At 52.0% G+C, this 20,000-nt stretch overlaps 5 non-coding genes and 3 pseudogenes across 5 annotated transcripts; all 8 read right to left on the bottom strand.

Annotated features, from left to right (window-relative positions):
* Positions 1-69: 69 nt before the first annotated feature.
* On the bottom strand, positions 70-186 carry LOC116370505 (U5 spliceosomal RNA). The gene has a single exon (XR_004208749.1). It is a non-coding gene; the product is annotated as a U5 spliceosomal RNA (small nuclear RNA).
* Positions 187-771: 585 nt separating this feature from the next.
* LOC116370511 (uncharacterized) lies at positions 772-946 on the bottom strand (annotated as a pseudogene).
* A 5,712-nt stretch (positions 947-6,658) lies between these two features.
* Positions 6,659-6,775, bottom strand: LOC116370504 (U5 spliceosomal RNA). The gene has a single exon (XR_004208748.1). It is a non-coding gene; the product is annotated as a U5 spliceosomal RNA (small nuclear RNA).
* Positions 6,776-7,300: 525 nt separating this feature from the next.
* Positions 7,301-7,480, bottom strand: LOC116370510 (uncharacterized; annotated as a pseudogene).
* A 5,645-nt stretch (positions 7,481-13,125) lies between these two features.
* On the bottom strand, positions 13,126-13,242 carry LOC116370503 (U5 spliceosomal RNA). Its single transcript, XR_004208747.1, has one exon. It is a non-coding gene; the product is annotated as a U5 spliceosomal RNA (small nuclear RNA).
* Positions 13,243-13,776: 534 nt separating this feature from the next.
* LOC116370500 (U2 spliceosomal RNA) lies at positions 13,777-13,967 on the bottom strand. Its single transcript, XR_004208745.1, has one exon. It is a non-coding gene; the product is annotated as a U2 spliceosomal RNA (small nuclear RNA).
* A 263-nt stretch (positions 13,968-14,230) lies between these two features.
* Positions 14,231-14,347, bottom strand: LOC116370502 (U5 spliceosomal RNA). The gene has a single exon (XR_004208746.1). It is a non-coding gene; the product is annotated as a U5 spliceosomal RNA (small nuclear RNA).
* Positions 14,348-14,890: 543 nt separating this feature from the next.
* LOC116370509 (uncharacterized) lies at positions 14,891-15,070 on the bottom strand (annotated as a pseudogene).
* Positions 15,071-20,000: the final 4,930 nt, after the last annotated feature.

Genomic DNA, 20,000 nt, shown 5'->3' with positions numbered 1-20,000 from the left:
AGTCGCTAATGCGTCTTTAAGTCACTATCCTGGCTCATCTATGTCAATTTCTCTTGAAACAAGATACCGGGCTCTGCAAGAAGCAAAGCCACTCCAAAAATACATTGAACTCATAAGTGTTCCTCTCCACGGAAGTCTTTAGTAAAAGGCGAAAGGCTTGTGCGTAATGAAGAGAAACCAGAGTCATATGGAAGTCAGAGGTCGGGGGCCCGAGACACACTCTGTGCACTGTAGGCCGGGTCCCCGCGGGTGCTCCCGGAACCCACTCTTCCAAGTTTGAGGGCTGTGGATGAAAAGAAGGTCACAGACACAGAGACACAGAGAGAGAGAGAGAGAGAGAGAGAGAGAGAGACACAGACAGAGAGACACACACACACACACACACACACACACACACAGAGAGACAGAGACAGAGACACACACACACACACACACACACACACACAATCCTGAGAGAGAGAGACACAGACCGAGACAGAGACACACACACACACACAATGACACACACACACACACACACAGAGACAGAGACAGAGACACACACACACACAATCCTGGCCCAATTTTTTTTTTTTTTTAAGTAAAATGGCGGGAAACGGGGGACCCCATTGAAAGGCGCTTCGCCCTTTTTTCAGTTTGAATGTTTCTTTCCTTCTCTTCTTCTGCTAGCTAGCTAAGCTAAGCTAAGCTAAGCTAAGCTAAGCTAAGCTAAGCTAAGCTAGCTGTTTACATAGCTTTGTGAATGAGTATTTTTCCTTGACAACGGGAGAAAAGTGTTGCACCGTTCCCGGAGGTACTGCAATACCGGGTCGATGCGTGGAGCGGACGGAGCAAGCCCCATTTCCGACTCCCTGTTCGAAAAATCCATTTAATATGTAGTCCCCCTATGGGGGACGTATCAGATATTAAACTGATAAGAACAGATTTTGTTGAAAAAATAATTTATTACGTTCCATACCATTCATTCTTTACAAAAACATAATTGTCATTCAAACTCTAACAATGGTATATTTTTTCAAAAACAAACCCAAAACAAAAACCTCAGGGGAGCATCATCCCTCCCCGTTATCCTACAAACGACCTTTCCCTATCTCTCCGTCATAATCTATCCCCTTACAAACCTAAAACACATCTAAATCACACCCAGCCCTAAACCCCCCTTCCACCTCTCCCGGGCAGCATGCTGCCCCCACTTCCTCTCCTCCCTCTTCATCCTCCCTCTCAAATCTCCTTCCACCCTCCTCACTATTCCTTCCACCCCCCTATCTCTCCCTGTCTTGACAAAGTTCTGCCTGGCTTCCCAAAGCCCCTGTTTAAAGAGACTTATGAGAAGCCAGAGCAGAAACCTATCCCTATCTGTACCTCTCGCTCTCCCTACACCTCTCTCTAACCTTGCCCACGTCAACACAAAATCCCCTCTTACCAATCCCAACAACACCCGTGCCCTAGCCCATACTACTCCGGCAAAGGCACAGTCCCAAAAGGCATGACGCACAGTCTCCTCCCTGCCACAAGTGGATCTTGGACAGGTGGGGGATCGCGCCAAGCTATGCCGGTACATGATGGAACGTACCGGCAAGCACTTGTGGAGGCTCAACCAATTCAGGTCCTTGAGCCTGTTGTCCAGGCCACGCGCCTGCACTCCCTCCCAGACCCCTGCCGAGATGCCCGCTACAGGCGCCGGACTCCCTGCCTGTCTGACCTCCTCGTACAGGTGCCTGTGATCTAAACCTACTCGGGCAACTTCAACCTCGGGGTGCGCACGCAGCCACTTGGCCGCATGACCAAAGTGCCACGGCAGCTGTTCTGCCCGAGGACCCGTGTTAGACCACACCATTACGCTTCTCGCCTGATACGAGAAGAACACCCGCAGGAGGTAGCCGGACGGGTGTATCACTGGATGAGCAAGCTCCGTCAACAAGAACGAAACAAAAATTGCATCCAGCTTGAGGGGGAAATGTGGTATCCCCCTACCTCCCTCCCCGATGGGACAGAGCATGCGAGCCCTGGCGACCCACTCGTACCTGCCACCCCACATGAACTGAAACACGAGCCTCACTAGAGGCCTCCTCAGACAAGCAGGCAATGGGTAGATGTACGCCAAGTACAAAAGAGATGGCAATACATCCACCTTTAGGACAAGGACCTTGCCCATAAAAGACAAAGACCTAGCCTTCCACATTGCCAGCTTCTTCTGTACCACTGCGATACCCATGTTCCAGTTCAGCGTCGCTGAGCCGGAGGTCTCAAAATGGACCCCGAGAATCCTCAGGGCCCCCTCACAGAGAGATAACCCCCCGGGCACATCCGTCCTGCCGCGCCATCTTCCGAAAAATTTTACGGAAGACTTTGCGTGGTTCAGAACCGCTCCCGACGCTCGGGTGAAGTCCCCAATAATGGCAAGGGACCTTGTCAGGCACGAGTCCTTGCAAAGCAGCAAGGAAGTGTCATCGGCGTACTGCGTCAACTTGACGCGCATACCACCGCTTCCAGGGATCAACAAGCCCTCCACCCCTGTGTCTGCCCTAATGGCAGCCCCCAGAGGCTCCATGTACAGAACGAAGAGGAGAGCCGAGAGCGGGCACCCCTGCCTGACCCCTGACGAGAGGTCAAAAACGTCACCCATGTGACCGTTTACGCTAACCCGGCACCCCGCTCCGACATATAAAGTACGGATCCATCCTATAAACTTCTCCCCAAATCCTAACCTATCTAACACCCTGTAAAGAAAGGATCTATTCACGCGATCAAAGGCTTTCGCCTGATCTAGCGCTGCTACCATTAAAGGCAGCCCTCTATCTTCTACCCAAGCGATGGAGTCCCTGACCAACTGCAGGTTCCACCTGATAGAGCGACCCTCTACCCCGCACGTCTGATCCTCATGGACGACGTAGGGAAGGGCTGTGCGCAACCGATCCGCTAGGACCTTTGCAAGCAACTTGTAGTCTACACACAGCATGGTCAACGGCCGCCAGTTGCCAAGGTCTGTGGCGTCCCCCTTCTTGTAAAGAAGTGACAGCACACCGACGGCCATTGAACCCCCCGGGACCCCCGTCTCAAGGATGGCCATCAAGGCTTCGAGGACCACCGGTCCGAGTATCCCCCAAAACTTGAGGTAAAACTCGGCCGGCAGCCCATCCATCCCAGGTACCTTCCCTTTTCCCATCCTCCTGAGGGCGCTCTCAACCTCTTCAAGGGAAATCTGAGCCTCCATCGCTTCTCTAATGTCCTCCGGCAATCGCCGGGACAAGTGTTCTAAAAACACTCTTCCCTGCTCTACATCTACATCCCTCTCCTTAAAGAAACCTCGGAAATGGTCAGTGGTCACTCTGACCATCTCCTCCGGTTCTTTAGCTACACTACCATTTTCTTCCCTAACGCCATGCATTACCTTCCTACTCTGTCTGGCCCTAACCGACTTAAAGAACATAGCGGAACAAGTCTCATTATGTTCTAAAAAGCCACTATGCGCACGCTCCAGGAAAGCTCGAGCATTCCGCTCCTGCAGCTCCCTTAGCTGCGCCTTCAGGGCAGTGGATCTCTCCCAGTCGACCGACCCACCGAGGTTGCCTGCCTCGTACTCGAGCTCGAGCAACCTTTGGATATGATCCAACTCCCTTCTTTCCTCCCTTTTTCTCCTCTTACAATATCCTATAATAAAGACCCTAATCCTTACCTTGACTAAGTCCCACCACTCTAACACCCCCTCGCACATGGACCGGAGGCCATCAAGCCTCTGAAAGAAACCAAAAAAGGCGTCAACGAAAGCCTGCTCCTCCAGCACATCCCGATCTAACTTCCAGTACCCCCTACCGAAGAGGCAGACTGGCGACCCCACCTGCAGGAACACCCCGTCGTGGTCCGAAAAGAACACAGGCAACAGGCGCCCAGACAACTGACCCAAAGACCTGGATACAAAAATGTAGTCGAGCCTCCGCGCAACCCCCCTGGAGTTGCGCCATGTAGGACCGGCCATTGTCGGAGTAGTGTGCAGGCCGCCATCAACCAGACCATGGCAAGCCATTAGCCCGGTGATAGCGCCTGCACTGCTATCCCCCCCTATCCCTAAATCTATATTGAAATCCCCTCCTATCACCAAGTGCCTATTTGTAACACACAGGGGCGTCAGACAGTCCACCATCTCCCTTCTGTCTGCCGCCACCTGTGGTCCATACACCACCACTAACCTATACCTACTATCCCTAAAAGTGACATCTACCCCCAAAACCCTCCCCTGCATTACTACAAAAGTGCCCTCTACTTTCATCTCCCTATTACCAAACAAAATCCCCACTCCCGTTGAATGAACCCCACCTATTCCCCAAACTGATTCCCCCTTATCCCACTCCCTCTTAAACCTCACAACATCCCCTCCATCCCTCAGGTGAACCTCCTGTAAAAAACAAACATCAAAACCCACTCCTTCCAAAAAACTAAAAACCGCCCTCCTTTTAACAAAATCCCTTAATCCCCTTACATTTAAACTAAACAATTTAACAGAAATATTCATTATTAATTAAATATATCCCCCTCTAAATAACTTAAAACCTCCCTTCTTTTAACCCTATCCCTCAACTCCCTTACATTTATACTAACAAAGGTAAATTTATCCATAATGAAAACATCAAAATACAAACACTAATAACAAAAAACAATACAGGAGGCTCACCCGATGCTCCCCTGCTCCATCTCGTCCGACAGGGATGCAAAAATGCTCCCCTCGTCTGAAGAATACAGGTCCTCTAGAGATGTGGCCCCCTGCTCGCACCCCACTAGAGACATCCTGTTTCCCCCCTCCTCTATGACCCCCATTTCATCTACCCATGAAGCTGGGAAAGGGTTAGGGTTGGGGGCGGAGGTTTCCGGCTCCCCTGAAACACCCTGCGACCCTCCATCCTCCGCAGGCAGAGATAGAGCGGAGGTTGTCATGTCCATCTCCACTAAGGGTAAGGGGACAGATGAGGACTGGGGGTTCACGGCAGCAGCGTTTTCTTTATCCCCCATCACACGCTTGCCCGCCCCCTCCCCTAAGTCCCCCACCTCATTCTTCCGCTTCTTCTTTTTTCCGACATAGGGGCCCTGTTCAGGCTCCTGTGTCGCCCCCCCCGACTGACGGTTCCTTCACACCGGAGTGTGAGGCCCACTCCCCTGCCCTTGACCCCAACACTGGAAGGTTTCCCACCATTTCAACAAGGGCCCCTAGCCCCTCCACTCCATCCAGTGATGATCCCATCTCCTCCAATCCACCCCCCGCCTTCTCCACCGCCGGCTTCTGCATAGCTGGCGTCTCTAATGACACCTCCTTCCCGGCCTTGCTACCTGGACTGGGCGTTGGTGAGGTTGGTCTCTCCTGCTCCGTCCTCTCTGGGTCCTTCCTCTCCAGTTGCTCCCCCACAGAATCTCCTCCTTGTTTCCTTCCTGCCGCTGCCTCGGCATATGACTGCCGACGGGACGGGCAGTCGCGGAACAGGTGCAGTCTACTACCACACCCATGGCACTCCTTCGGCTCCCTGCAGTCCTTTGCCTCATGCTCCCCCGATCTGCAGAAACGACATTTCCCCTTACTGCAGGCAGCCGTTACGTGCCCATACTCCCTACACTTCTTGCAAAAGGGGGGTTGACGGGTGTAGAACAGCATCCCCCTGTCTGAGCCCAGTGAAAAGACTGCCGGGGGATGGAGGAAGCCTTCGAAACCTTCTTTATCCGGCCTCAGCAGTACCTGGAACTGGCGGCGTCCATTCCAGAACCCCAACGAGTCCTTCACGTACCTTGCCCCCGACGTCACATCGCAATACCGGCCCAGGAACGCTCCTATCGCACTGTCCGCCACATGCGGATTGTACATATGTACATTTATCGTCCTAAAGTTGGTCTTTGCCAGGCACGTTATGTCAAAAAATGACAAAGGCCTCTCCCCAGCCGCCGCTTTTGCTCTGTCCATCACCACATCGCACATTCCTTCTGTGTGAAGAGTCACGTCGTAAGCCTCTTCCATAGTGTTGCCTTGGAGACACATCACCTCTGGGATCTTCAGTTTCAGGGCCCCCATCAGCACAGTTCTCCCAAATGTATCTCTTGGCATTCGTACTTCCTCGTCCTTCTTCCATGCAAACCGAATGGTGTTCTTCAGTCCGGCCCTCGGAACCGACCCTGTGCTCCCACTACCAGCCATATCTGTATAGCTGTAGTTTAATAATTTTTTTCCCAGAAATTTTTAGCAAAATTCCCAGAAAAACTTTTAACGCTCACCGGCCTTCGACCTTTGACTCAGCGGGCTCTGGGGCACCTCAGTACCGAGCTTGATCTGAGCCAAAAGGCCGAGAAGCGATAACCCACAAATGGAACCCTGCAACCGCCGGGCCCCCGGGGGTCTCGGCAGACCTCAGCGGGTGGGTTGGCAAGAGCCGGCTCCTCCAATCCCAGCCACCCACCGTTTCCCCGGCTACAGACAGACAGACAGACAGACACAGACAGACAGACAGACAGACAGACAGACAGACAGACAGACAGACAGACAGACAGACAGACAGACAGACAGACAGACAGACAGACAGACAGACAGACAGACAGACAGGTGTTTTTTGTAAAAAGTCGCTAATGCGTCTTTAAGTCACTATCCTGGCTCATCTATGTCAATTTCTCTTGAAACAAGATACCGGGCTCTGCAAGAAGCAAAGCCACTCCAAAAATACATTGAACTCATAAGTGTTCCTCTCCACGGAAGTCTTTAGTAAAAGGCGAAAGGCTTGTGCGTAATGAAGAGAAACCAGAGTCATATGGAAGTCAGAGGTCGGGGGCCCGAGACACACTCTGTGCACTGTAGGCCGGGTCCCCGCGGGTGCTCCCGGAACCCACTCTTCCAAGTTTGAGGGCTGTGGATGAAAAGAAGGTCACAGACACAGAGACACAAGAGACACAGAGAGAGAGAGAGAGAGAGAGAGAGAGAGAGAGAGAGAGAGAGAGAGAGAGAGAGACACAGACAGAGAGACACACACACACACAGAGAGAGAGACACACACACACACACAGAGAGAGACACACACACACACACACACACACACACACACACAATCCTGGCCCAATTTTTTTTTTTTTTTTTTTTTTTTTTTTTAAGTAAAATGGCGGGAAACGGGGGACCCCATTGAAAGGCGCTTCGCCCTTTTTTCAGTTTGAATGTTTCTTTCCTTCTCTTCTTCTGCTAGCTAAGCTAAGCTAAGCTAAGCTAAGCTAAGCTAAGCTAAGCTAAGCTAGCTGTTTACATAGCTTTGTGAATGAGTATTTTTCCTTGACAACGGGAGAAAAGTGTTGCACCGTTCCCGGAGGTACTGCAATACCGGGTCGATGCGTGGAGCGGACGGAGCAAGCCCCATTTCCGACTCCCTGTTCGAAAAATCCATTTAATATGTAGTCCCCCTATGGGGGACGTATCAGATATTAAACTGATAAGAACAGATTTTTTTTTTTTTTTACAAAAAATAATTTATTTACACTCAATACCATTCATACTATTTACAAAATCATAATTCTCATTCACTCTTACATTTTATATTTACAAAAACAAAACACCAAAAACCAAACAAAAACAAACCTCAGGGGAGCATCGTCCCTCCCCGTCATACCTAACCAATACCTAACCCTTCCCTATCTTCCCATCCCTAATCTATCCCCTTACAAACCTCACTCTAACACTCCCAGCCCTAATCCCCCCTTCCACCTCTCCCGTGCCGCATGCTGCCCCCACTTTATCTCCTCCCTCTTCATCCTCCCCCTCACATCACCTTCCACCCTCCTTACTATCCCTTCCACCCCCCAATCTCTCCCTGTCTTAACTAAATTCTGCCTGGCTTCCCACAGCCCCCTTTTAAAGAGACTCATGAGAAGCCAGAGCAGAAACCTGTCCCTTTCTGTACCCCTCGCTCTCCCTACGCCTCGCTCTAACCTAGCCCAAGTCAGCAAAAAGTCGCTCCTAACCATACCTAGCAACACCCGTGCCCTAGCCCAGACTAGTCCGGCAAAGGCACAGTCCCAGAAGGCATGGCGCACAGTCTCCTCCCTGCCACAAGCAGATCTTGGACAGGTGGAGGATCGCGACAAACTATGCCGGTACATAATAGCACGTACCGGCAAGCACTTATGAAGGCTCAACCAATTCAGGTCCTTGAGCCTGTTGTCCAGGCCCCGCGCCTGCACTCCCTCCCAGACCACTGACGAGATGCCCGCTACAGGCGCAGGACTCCCTGCCTGTCTGACCTCCTCGTACAGGTGCCTGTGATCTAAACCTACTCGGGCAACTTCAACCTCGGGGTGCGCACGCAGCCACTTGGCCGCATGACCAAAGTGCCACGGCAGCTGTTCCGCCCGAGGACCCGCGTTAGACCACACCATTACGCTTCTCGCCTGATATGAGAAGAACACCCGCAGGAGGTAACCGGACGGGTGTATAACTGGCTGAGCAAGCTCCGTCAACAAAAAAGAAACAAAAATTGCGTCCAGCTTGAGGGGGAGATGTGGTACCCCCCTACCTCCCTCCCCGATGGGACAGAGCATGCGCACCCTGGCGACCCACTCGTACCTGCCACCCCACATGAACTGAAACACGTGCCTCACTAGATATCTTCTCAGACAAGCCGGCAATGGGTAGATGTACGCCAAGTACAAAAGAGATGGCAATACATCCACCTTTAGGACCAGGACCTTACCTATAAAAGACAAAGACCTAGCCTTCCACATTGCTAGCTTCCTCTGAACAACTGCGATACTCATGTTCCAGTTCAGCGTCGCTGAGCCGGAGGTCTCAAAATGGACCCCGAGAATCCTCAGGGCCCCTTCACAGAGAGATAACCCCCCGGGCACATCCGTCCTACCGCGCCATCTTCCGAAAAACTTAACGGAAGACTTTGCATGATTCAGAACCGCCCCCGACGCTCGGGTGAAATCCCCAATGATGGCAAGGGACCTCGTCAAGCACGAGTCCTTGCATAACAGCAAGGAAGTGTCGTCGGCGTACTGCGTCATCTTAACACGCAGTCCACCGCTTCCAGGGATTAACAAACCCTCCACCCCTGTGTCTGCCCTAATGGCAGCCCCCAGAGGCTCCATGTACAGAACGAAGAGGAGAGCCGAGAGTGGGCATCCCTGCCTGACCCCAGACGAGAGGTCAAAAACGTCACCTAAGTGACTGTTTACACTTACTCGGCACCCCGCTCCGACATACAATGTACGGATCCATCCTATAAACTTCTCCCCAAATCCTAATCTACCTAACACCCTGAATAGAAAAGATCTATTCACGCGATCAAAGGCTTTCGCCTGATCTAGCGCTGCTACCATTAAAGGCAGCCCTCTATCTTCAACCCAGGCGATGGAGTCCCTGATCAACTGTAGGTTCCATCTTATAGAACGGCCCTCTACCCCGCACGTCTGATCCTCGTGGACGACGTAGGGAAGGGCTGTGCGCAACCGGTCTGCTAAAACCTTTGCAAGAATCTTGTAATCTACGCACAGCATGGTCAACGGCCGCCAGTTGCTAAGGTCAGTTGCTTCCCCCTTCTTATAAAGAAGTGACAGCACACCAACAGCCATTGAACCCCCCGGGACCCCCGTCTCAAGGATGGCCTTCAAGACTTCGAGGACCACTGGCCCAAGTATACCCCAAAACTTGAGGTAAAACTCAGCTGGCAGTCCATCCATCCCAGGCACCTTCCCTTTTCCCATCCTCCTAAGAGCGCTCTCAACCTCTTCTAGTGAGATCTGGGACTCCATCACGTCTCTAATGTCCTCTGGCAACCGCCGGGACAAGTGTTCTAAAAACACGTTTCCCTGCTCTACATCTATTTCCCTTTCCTTAAATAAACTTCGGAAATGATCAGTTGCCACCCTGACCATTTCCTCTGGTTTACTTACTACACTACCGTTTTCTTCCCTAACGCCATGCATTACCTTCCTACTCTGCCTGGCCCTAACCGACTTAAAGAACATAGCGGAACAAGTCTCATTATGTTCTAGAAAGCCACTATGCGCACGCTCCAGGAAAGCTCGAGCCTTCTGCTCCTGCAGCTCCCTGAGCTGCGCCTTTAGGGCTGCGAATCTCTCCCAGTCAATTGACCCGCCGAGGTTGCCTGCCTCGTACTCAAGTTCAACTAACCTTTGGATACGATTCACCTCCCTCCTTTCCTCCCTTTTTTTCCTTTTACAATAGCCTATTATAAAAGCCCTAATTCTCACCTTCACTAAATCCCACCACTCTAACACCCCCTCGCACATAGACCGGAGGCCGTCAAGCCTTCGAAAGAAACAAAAAAATGCGTCAACGAAAGCCTGCTCCTCCAGTATACCCCGATCTAGCTTCCAGTACCCCCTACCGAAGAGGCAGACTGGCGACCCCACCTGCAGGAACACCCCGTCGTGATCCGTGAAGAACACAGGCAACAGGCGCCCAGACAACTGACCCAAAGACCTGGATATAAAAATGAAGTCGAGCCTCCGCGCAACCCCCCTGGAGTTGCGCCATGTAGGACCGACCATTACCGGAGTAGTATGCAGGCCACCATCAACCAGACCATGGCAAGCCATTAGCCCGGTGATTGCGCCTGCACTACTATCACCACCTACCCCTAAATCTATATTAAAATCCCCTCCTATCACCAAGTGCCTATTTGTGACACACAGGGGCGCCAGACAGTCCACCATCTCCCTTCTGTCTGCCGCCACCTGTGGCCCATATACCCCAATTAATCTATACCTAGCTTCTCTATACACTACATCTATCCCCAATACTCTACCCTGCATTATTACAAAAGTGTTCTCTACCTTAACTTCTCTATTCCCACACAATATTCCTACTCCTGTTGAGTGCACCCCTCCTATGCCCCAAAAAGATTTCCCTTTATCCCACTCTCTCCTAAATCTAACCACATCCCCACCATCCCTCAGGTGAACCTCCTGTAAAAAACAGAAATCAAAGCCCACCCCCTCTAAATAACTAAATACCCGCCCTCCTTTTAACACAATCCCTCAACCCTCTAACATTTAAACTAAAAAAAGAAACAGACATATTTATTTAATCATACAATCTACCCCAAAACCCAAAGAAAAAACAGGAGACTCACCCGATGCTCCCCTGGTCCATCTCCACCGGCGGGGACGTCCTCTCCTCTTCTGACGTCCCCCCGTCCTCCTCCATTCCTTGAACCCAGGATGCAGGCAGTGTGTTGGGCCTATTGCCCTGCATCCTGGGTTCCTCCCCACCCTCCAACCCCCCCTCCCTGTCTGCCTCGGGACTGAATGCAGGGGATCCCAACTCCTCAAACAGGAGCTGAGATCCCTCTAACAAGCTGTCCACAGACCCCCCACCGGAGCCATCCTCCACTACTCTGTGAGGGGCTGAGGCAAACAGGGAGGCCAATGAACCCCCCCCCGCTGATCTCTTAGCCCCCCCCTCCCCCTCCCCCTCCCCACCCCCCCTCCCTCTCACTCCCTGCCCGACTTCCCCTCTTCTTCCCCTTCTTCTTTGGTGAAGGAGGTAGCGGGGAGACACAACGTCCCTTCCCCGCTAACTCCTCCACCAATTCCCTTGTTTCTTCCTCGAGGAAGTCCGGCAAGTTGTCCCCCCACTCCCTCCCTCCACCTCCACCTCCCACCCCCTCCCCCAACACCACCACCCCTCCCTCCTTTCCCATCATTATCACCGTTCCCTCTTCCATTTGCGCCACTGTCCCCTTCTCACTCTTCTTCGCTCCTTTACCTTCTTCTGCCTTCTTTATCTTCTCTCCTTCTGTTTCCTTCTTTCCATCCTCTTTTCTCTTTCTTCTCACCTCCTCCTCTTCCTGTGCCATCTTCTCCCCTGTGCCATCCGTACAATCCGCACGTGTCCTTTCCTTCCTCCCCCCATCCCCCGCTCCCCCCCCGGCTGCAGACGCGTATGACCTGTGACGAGCCGGGCAATCACGCCACAGGTGTACTTTGGATCCACACCCGTGGCATGCCTTGGGCTCGTCACAATCCTTGGCCTCGTGCTCCCCCGATCCACAGAAACGACACTTCATGGTGTTGCACGAGGCCAGGATATGACCATAGGCCATACAACGCCTGCAAAATGGAGGCTGACGGGCATAATAAAGTGTTCCCCTGTCAGCCCCCAGGGAGAACATCGCCGGAGGATGGAGGTAGCCATCCACACTCTTCGGGGACTCCCTGAGTAACGCCTGGAAACCTCTTCTCCCGTTCCAGAAACCCAGGGAGTCCCTGAGGTACCTCGCTGAGGAGACATTGTCCATATACCTCCCCAGAAAGGCCCTCACCTCCTCATCCTTCACGTGCGGATTATACATGTTCACGGTGACCACCCTGAAATTGTTTCTTGCCAGGCTGGTCACCGCGTAATGGCACAGGGGACCTTCTCCTTTCTCTTCCTTTACCTTCTTCAAAACTCCATCGTGTTGCTCCTCCAAATAAAACGTAACATCAAACCCTTTTTCTATTGGGTTCGTCTGGAGACAGAGAACATCCTTCACTTTTAAGTTGAGGCACCCCAACAGGATACTCCTCCCAAAAGTCTCTCTTCCCCAAGGCTCCTTTTCCTTTTCCCTCCAAGAAAAACGCACCGTATTTGCCAGCCCAATCAGAGGTACCGACCGTTCAGAGGTATTTTGCGCCATCTCCTCACGGATGATGGCGCACCCGCCTCACCTCCTCTTCAAAAAACCAGAAAGAAAATACAAAAAAGACAAAAAAATTATATATCAAAATTTTTAACACCAAAAACACAAAAACACACTTACCGCTCTCCTGGTTCGACCTTTTGACTCAGCGGGCTTTGGGGCACCTCGGTGTCAAGCTTGATCTGAGCCAAAAGGCCGAGAAGCGATAACCCACAAATGGAACCCTGCAACCGCCGGGCCCCCGGGGGTCTCGGCAGACCTCAGCGGGTGGGTTGGCAAGAGCCGGCTCCTCCAATCCCAGCCACCCACCGTTTCCCCGGCTACAGACAGACAGACAGACAGACAGACAGACAGACAGACAGACAGACAGACAGACAGACAGGTGTTTTTTGTAAAAAGTCGCTAATGCGTCTTTAAGTCACTATCCTGGCTCATCTATGTCAATTTCTCTTGAAACAAGATACCGGGCTCTGCAAGAAGCAAAGCCACTCCAAAAATACATTGAACTCATAAGTGTTCCTCTCCACGGAAGTCTTTAGTAAAAGGCGAAAGGCTTGTGCGTAATGAAGAGAAACCAGAGTCATATGGAAGTCAGAGGTCGGGGGCCCGAGACACACTCTGTGCACTGTAGGCCGGGTCCCCGCGGGTGCTCCCGGAACCCACTCTTCCAAGTTTGAGGGCTGTGGATGAAAAGAAGGTCACAGACACAGAGACACAAGAGACACAGAGAGAGAGAGAGAGAGAGAGAGAGAGAGAGAGAGAGAGAGAGAGAGAGAGAGAGACACAGACAGAGAGACACACACACACACACACACACAGAGAGAGAGACACACACACACACACAGAGAGAGACACACACACACACACACACACACACACACACACAATCCTGGCCCAATTTTTTTTTTTTTTTTTTTTTATTTTTTTTAAGTAAAATGGCGGGAAACGGGGGACCCCATTGAAAGGCGCTTCGCCCTTTTTTCAGTTTGAATGTTTCTTTCCTTCTCTTCTTCTGCTAGCTAAGCTAAGCTAAGCTAAGCTAAGCTAAGCTAAGCTAAGCTAAGCTAGCTGTTTACATAGCTTTGTGAATGAGTATTTTTCCTTGACAACGGGAGAAAAGTGTTGCACCGTTCCCGGAGGTACTGCAATACCGGGTCGATGCGTGGAGCGGACGGAGCAAGCCCCATTTCCGACTCCCTGTTCGAAAAATCCATTTAATATGTAGTCCCCCTATGGGGGACGTATCAGATATTAAACTGATAAGAACAGATACTACACTTGATCTGAGCCAAAAGGCCGAGAAGCGATAACCCACAAATGGAACCCTGCAACCGCCGGGCCCCCGGGGGTCTCGGCAGACCTCAGCGGGTGGGTTGGCAAGAGCCGGCTCCTCCAATCCCAGCCACCCACCGTTTCCCCGGCTACAGACAGACAGACAGACAGACAGACAGACAGACAGACAGACAGACAGACAGACAGACAGACAGGTGTTTTTTGTAAAAAGTCGCTAATGCGTCTTTAAGTCACTATCCTGGCTCATCTATGTCAATTTCTCTTGAAACAAGATACCGGGCTCTGCAAGAAGCAAAGCCACTCCAAAAATACATTGAACTCATAAGTGTTCCTCTCCACGGAAGTCTTTAGTAAAAGGCGAAAGGCTTGTGCGTAATGAAGAGAAACCAGAGTCATATGGAAGTCAGAGGTCGGGGGCCCGAGACACACTCTGTGCACTGTAGGCCGGGTCCCCGCGGGTGCTCCCGGAACCCACTCTTCCAAGTTTGAGGGCTGTGGATGAAAAGAAGGTCACAGACACAGAGACACAAGAGACACAGAGAGAGAGAGAGAGAGAGAGAGAGAGAGAGAGAGAGAGAGAGAGAGAGAGAGAGAGACACAGACAGAGAGACACACACACACACACACACACAGAGAGAGAGACACACACACACACACAGAGAGAGACACACACACACACACACACACACACACACACACACAATCCTGGCCCAATTTTTTTTTTTTTTTTTTTTTTTTTTTTTTAAGTAAAATGGCGGGAAACGGGGGACCCCATTGAAAGGCGCTTCGCCCTTTTTTCAGTTTGAATGTTTCTTTCCTTCTCTTCTTCTGCTAGCTAAGCTAAGCTAAGCTAAGCTAAGCTAAGCTAAGCTAAGCTAAGCTAAGCTAGCTGTTTACATAGCTTTGTGAATGAGTATTTTTCCTTGACAACGGGAGAAAAGTGTTGCACCGTTCCCGGAGGTACTGCAATACCGGGTCGATGCGTGGAGCGGACGGAGCAAGCCCCATTTCCGACTCCCTGTTCGAAAAATCCATTTAATATGTAGTCCCCCTATGGGGGACGTATCAGATATTAAACTGATAAGAACAGATTTTTTTTTTTTTTTACAAAAAATAATTTATTTACACTCAATACCATTCATACTATTTACAAAATCATAATTCTCATTCACTCTTACATTTTATATTTACAAAAACAAAACACCAAAAACCAAACAAAAACAAACCTCAGGGGAGCATCGTCCCTCCCCGTCATACCTAACCAATACCTAACCCTTCCCTATCTTCCCATCCCTAATCTATCCCCTTACAAACCTCACTCTAACACTCCCAGCCCTAATCCCCCCTTCCACCTCTCCCGTGCCGCATGCTGCCCCCACTTTATCTCCTCCCTCTTCATCCTCCCCCTCACATCACCTTCCACCCTCCTTACTATCCCTTCCACCCCCCAATCTCTCCCTGTCTTAACTAAATTCTGCCTGGCTTCCCACAGCCCCCTTTTAAAGAGACTCATGAGAAGCCAGAGCAGAAACCTGTCCCTTTCTGTACCCCTCGCTCTCCCTACGCCTCGCTCTAACCTAGCCCAAGTCAGCAAAAAGTCGCTCCTAACCATACCTAGCAACACCCGTGCCCTAGCCCAGACTAGTCCGGCAAAGGCACAGTCCCAGAAGGCATGGCGCACAGTCTCCTCCCTGCCACAAGCAGATCTTGGACAGGTGGAGGATCGCGACAAACTATGCCGGTACATAATAGCACGTACCGGCAAGCACTTATGAAGGCTCAACCAATTCAGGTCCTTGAGCCTGTTGTCCAGGCCCCGCGCCTGCACTCCCTCCCAGACCACTGACGAGATGCCCGCTACAGGCGCAGGACTCCCTGCCTGTCTGACCTCCTCGTACAGGTGCCTGTGATCTAAACCTACTCGGGCAACTTCAACCTCGGGGTGCGCACGCAGCCACTTGGCCGCATGACCAAAGTGCCACGGCAGCTGTTCCGCCCGAGGACCCGCGTTAGACCACACCATTACGCTTCTCGCCTGATATGAGAAGAACACCCGCAGGAGGTAACCGGACGGGTGTATAACTGGCTGAGCAAGCTCCGTCAACAAAAAGAAACAAAAATTGCGTCCAGCTTGAGGGGGAGATGTGGTACCCCCCTACCTCCCTCCCCGATGGGACAGAGCATGCGCACCCTGGCGACCCACTCGTACCTGCCACCCCACATGAACTGAAACACGTGCCTCACTAGATATCTTCTCAGACAAGCCGGCAATGGTAGATGTACGCCAAGTACAAAAGAGATGGCAATACATCCACCTTTAGGACCAGGACCTTACCTATAAAAGACAAAAGACCTAGCCTTCCACATTGCTAGCTTCCTCTGAACAACTGCGATACTCATGTTCCAGTTCAGCGTCGCTGAGCCGGAGGTCTCAAAATGGACCCCGAGAATCCTCAGGGCCCCTTCACAGAGAGATAACCCCCCGGGCACATCCGTCCTACCGCGCCATCTTCCGAAAAACTTAACGGAAGACTTTGCATGATTCAGAACCGCCCCCGACGCTCGGGTGAAATCCCCAATGATGGCAAGGGACCTCGTCAAGCACGAGTCCTTGCATAACAGCAAGGAAGTGTCGTCGGCGTACTGCGTCATCTTAACACGCAGTCCACCGCTTCCAGGGATTAACAAACCCTCCACCCCTGTGTCTGCCCTAATGGCAGCCCCCAGAGGCTCCATGTACAGAACGAAGAGGAGAGCCGAGAGTGGGCATCCCTGCCTGACCCCCAGACGAGAGGTCAAAAACGTCACCTAAGTGCTGTTTACACTTACTCTCGGCACCCCCGCTCCCGACATACAATGTACGGATCCATCCTATAAACTTCTCCCCAAATCCTAATCTACCTAACACCCTGATAGAAAAGATCTATTCACGCGATTCAAAGGCTTTCGCCTGATCTAGCGCTGCTACCATTAAAGGCAGCCCTCTATCTTCAACCCAGGCGATGGAGTCCCTGATCACTGTAGGTTCCATCTTATAGAACGGCCCTACTACCCCGCACGTCTGATCCTCGTGGACGACGTAGGGAAGGGGCTGTGCGCAACCGGTCTGCTAAAACCTTTGCAAGAATCTTGTAATCTACGCACAGCATGGTCAACGGCCGCCAGTTTGCTAAGGTCAGTTGCTTCCCCCTTCTTATAAAGAAGTGACAGCACACCAACAGCCATTGAACCCCCCGGGACCCCGTCTCAAGGATGGCCTTCAAGACTTCGAGGACCACTGGCCCAAGTATACCCCAAAACTTGAGGGTAAACTCAGCTGGCAGTCCATCCATCCCAGGCACCTTCCCTTTTCCCATCCTCCTAAGAGCGCTCTCAACCTCTTCTAGTGAGATCTGGGACTCCATCACGTCTCTAATGTCCTCTGGCAACCGCCGGGACAAGTGTTCTAAAAACACGTTTCCCCTGCTCTAACATCTATTTCCCTTTCCTTAAATAAACTTCGGAAAGATCAGTTGCCACCCTGAACCATTTCCTCTGGTTTACTTACTACACTACCGTTTCTTCCCTAACGCCATGCATTACCTTCCTACTCTGCCTGGCCCTAACCGACTTAAAGAACATAGGCGGAACAAGTCTCATTATGTCTAGGAAAGCCACTATGCGCACGCTCCAGGAAAGCTCGAGCCTTCTGCTCCTGCAGCTCCCTGAGCTGCGCCTTTAGGGCTGCGAATCTCTCCCAGTCAATTGACCCGCCGAGGTTGCCTGCCTCGTACTCAAGTTCAACTAACCTTTGGATACGTATCACCTCCCTCCTTTCCCTCCCTTTTTTTCCTTTTACAATAGCCTATTATAAAAAGCCCTAATTCTCACCTTCACTAAATCCCACCACTCTAACACCCCCTCGCACATAGACCGGAGGCCGTCAAGCCTTCGAAAGAAAACAAAAAATGCGTCAACGAAGCCTGCTCCTCCAGTATACCCCGATCTAGCTTCCAGTACCCCCTACCGAAGAGGCAGACTGGCGACCCCACCTGCAGGAACACCCCGTCGTGATCCGTGAAGAACACAGGCAACAGGCGCCCAGACAACTGACCCAGAAGACCTGGATATAAAAATGAAAGTCGAGCCTTCCGCGCAACCCCCCTGGAGTTGCGCCATGTAGGACCGACCATTACCGGAGTAGTATGCAGGCCACCATCAACCAGACCATGGCAAGCCATTAGCCCCGGTGATTGCGCCTGCACTACTATCACCACCTACCCCTAAATCTATATTAAAATCCCCTCCTATCACCAAGTGCCTATTTGTGACACACAGGGGCGCCAGACAGTCCACCATCTCCCTCTGTCTGCCGCCACCTGTGGCCCATATACCCCAATTAATCTATACCTAGCTTCTCTATACACTACATCTATCCCCAATACTCATAACCCTGCATTATTACAAAAGTGTTCTCTACCTTAACTTCTCTATCCCACACAATATTCCTACTCCTGTTGAGTGCACCCTCCTATGCCCCAACAAAGATTTCCCTTTATCCCACCTCTCTCCTAATCTAACCACATCCCCACCATCCCTCAAGTGAACCTCCTGTTAAAAAACAGAAATCAAAGCCCACCCCCTCTAAATAACTAAATACCACCGCCCTCCTCTTTAACACAATCCCTCAACCCTCTAACATTAAACTAAAAAAGAAACAGACATATTTATTTAATCATACAATCCTCGACCCCAAAACCCAAAGAAAAAACAGGAGACTCACCGATGCTCCCCTGGTCATCTCCACCGGCGGGACGTCCTCTCCTCCGTCTGACGTCCCCCCCGTCCTCCTCCCATTCCTTGAACCCAGGATGCAGGCAGTGTGTTGGGCCTTTGCCCTGCATCCTGGTTCCTCCCCACCCTCCAACCCCCCCCCCCTGTCTGCCTCGGGGCTGAATGCAGGGATCCCAACTCCTCAAACAGAGTTGAGATCCCTCTAACAAGCTGTCCACAGACCCCCCACCGGAGTCCATCCTCCACTACTTGTGAGGGGCTGAGGCAAACAGGAGGCCAATGAACCCCCCCCCCCGCTGATCTCTTAGCCCCCCCCTCCCCCCTCCCCTCCCACCCCCCTCCCTCTCACTCCCTGCCCGACTTCCCCTCTTCTTCCCCTTCTTCTTTGGTGAAGGAGGTAGCGGGGAGACACAACGTCCTTCCCCGCTAACTCCTCCACCATTCCCTTGTTTCTTCTTCCTGAGGAAGTCCGGCAAGTTGTCCCCCCCCCCCCCCTCCCCTCCCCCCCTCACCTCCCACCCCCTCCCCCAACACCACCACCCCTCCCTCCTTTCCCCCCCATCATTATCCCACCGTTCCCTCTTCCATGCGCCACTGTCCCCTCTCACTCTTCTTCGCATCCTTACCTTCTTCTGCCTTCTTTATCTTCTCTCCTTCTGTTTCCTTCTTTCCATCCTCTTTTCTCTTTCTTCTCACCTTCTCCTCTTCTGTGCCATCTTCTCCCCTGTGCCATCCGTACAATCCGCACGTGTCCTTTCCTTCCTCCCCCCATCCCCCGCTCCCCCCCCCGGCTGCAGTGCGTATGACCTGTGACGAGCCGGGCAATCACGCCACAGGTGTACTTTGGATCCACACCCGTGGCATCCTTGGGCTCGTCACATCCTTGGCCTCGTGCTCCCCCGATCCACAGAACGACACTCATGGTGTTTGCACGAGGCCAGGATATGACCATAGGCCATACAACGCCTGCAAATGGAGGCTGACGGGCATAATAAAGTGTTCCCCTGTCAGCCCCCAGGGAGAACATCGCCGAGGATGGAGGTAGCCATCCACACTACTTCGGGGACTCCCTGAGTAACGCCTGGAACCTCTTCTCCCCGTTCCAGAAACCCAGGGAGTCCCTGAGGTACCTCGCTGAGGAGACATTGTCCATATACTCCCCAGAAAGGCCCTCACCCTCTTCATCTTCACGTGCGGATTATACATGTTCACGGTGACCACCCTGAAATTGTTTCTTGCCAGGCTGGTCACCGCGTAATGGCACAGGGACCTTTC

This window comes from Oncorhynchus kisutch, unplaced genomic scaffold, assembly GCF_002021735.2.
Source record: "Oncorhynchus kisutch isolate 150728-3 unplaced genomic scaffold, Okis_V2 scaffold2577, whole genome shotgun sequence".
Classification (NCBI taxonomy): domain Eukaryota; kingdom Metazoa; phylum Chordata; class Actinopteri; order Salmoniformes; family Salmonidae; genus Oncorhynchus; species Oncorhynchus kisutch.
This window is presented reverse-complemented; position numbering and strand designations above follow the sequence as displayed.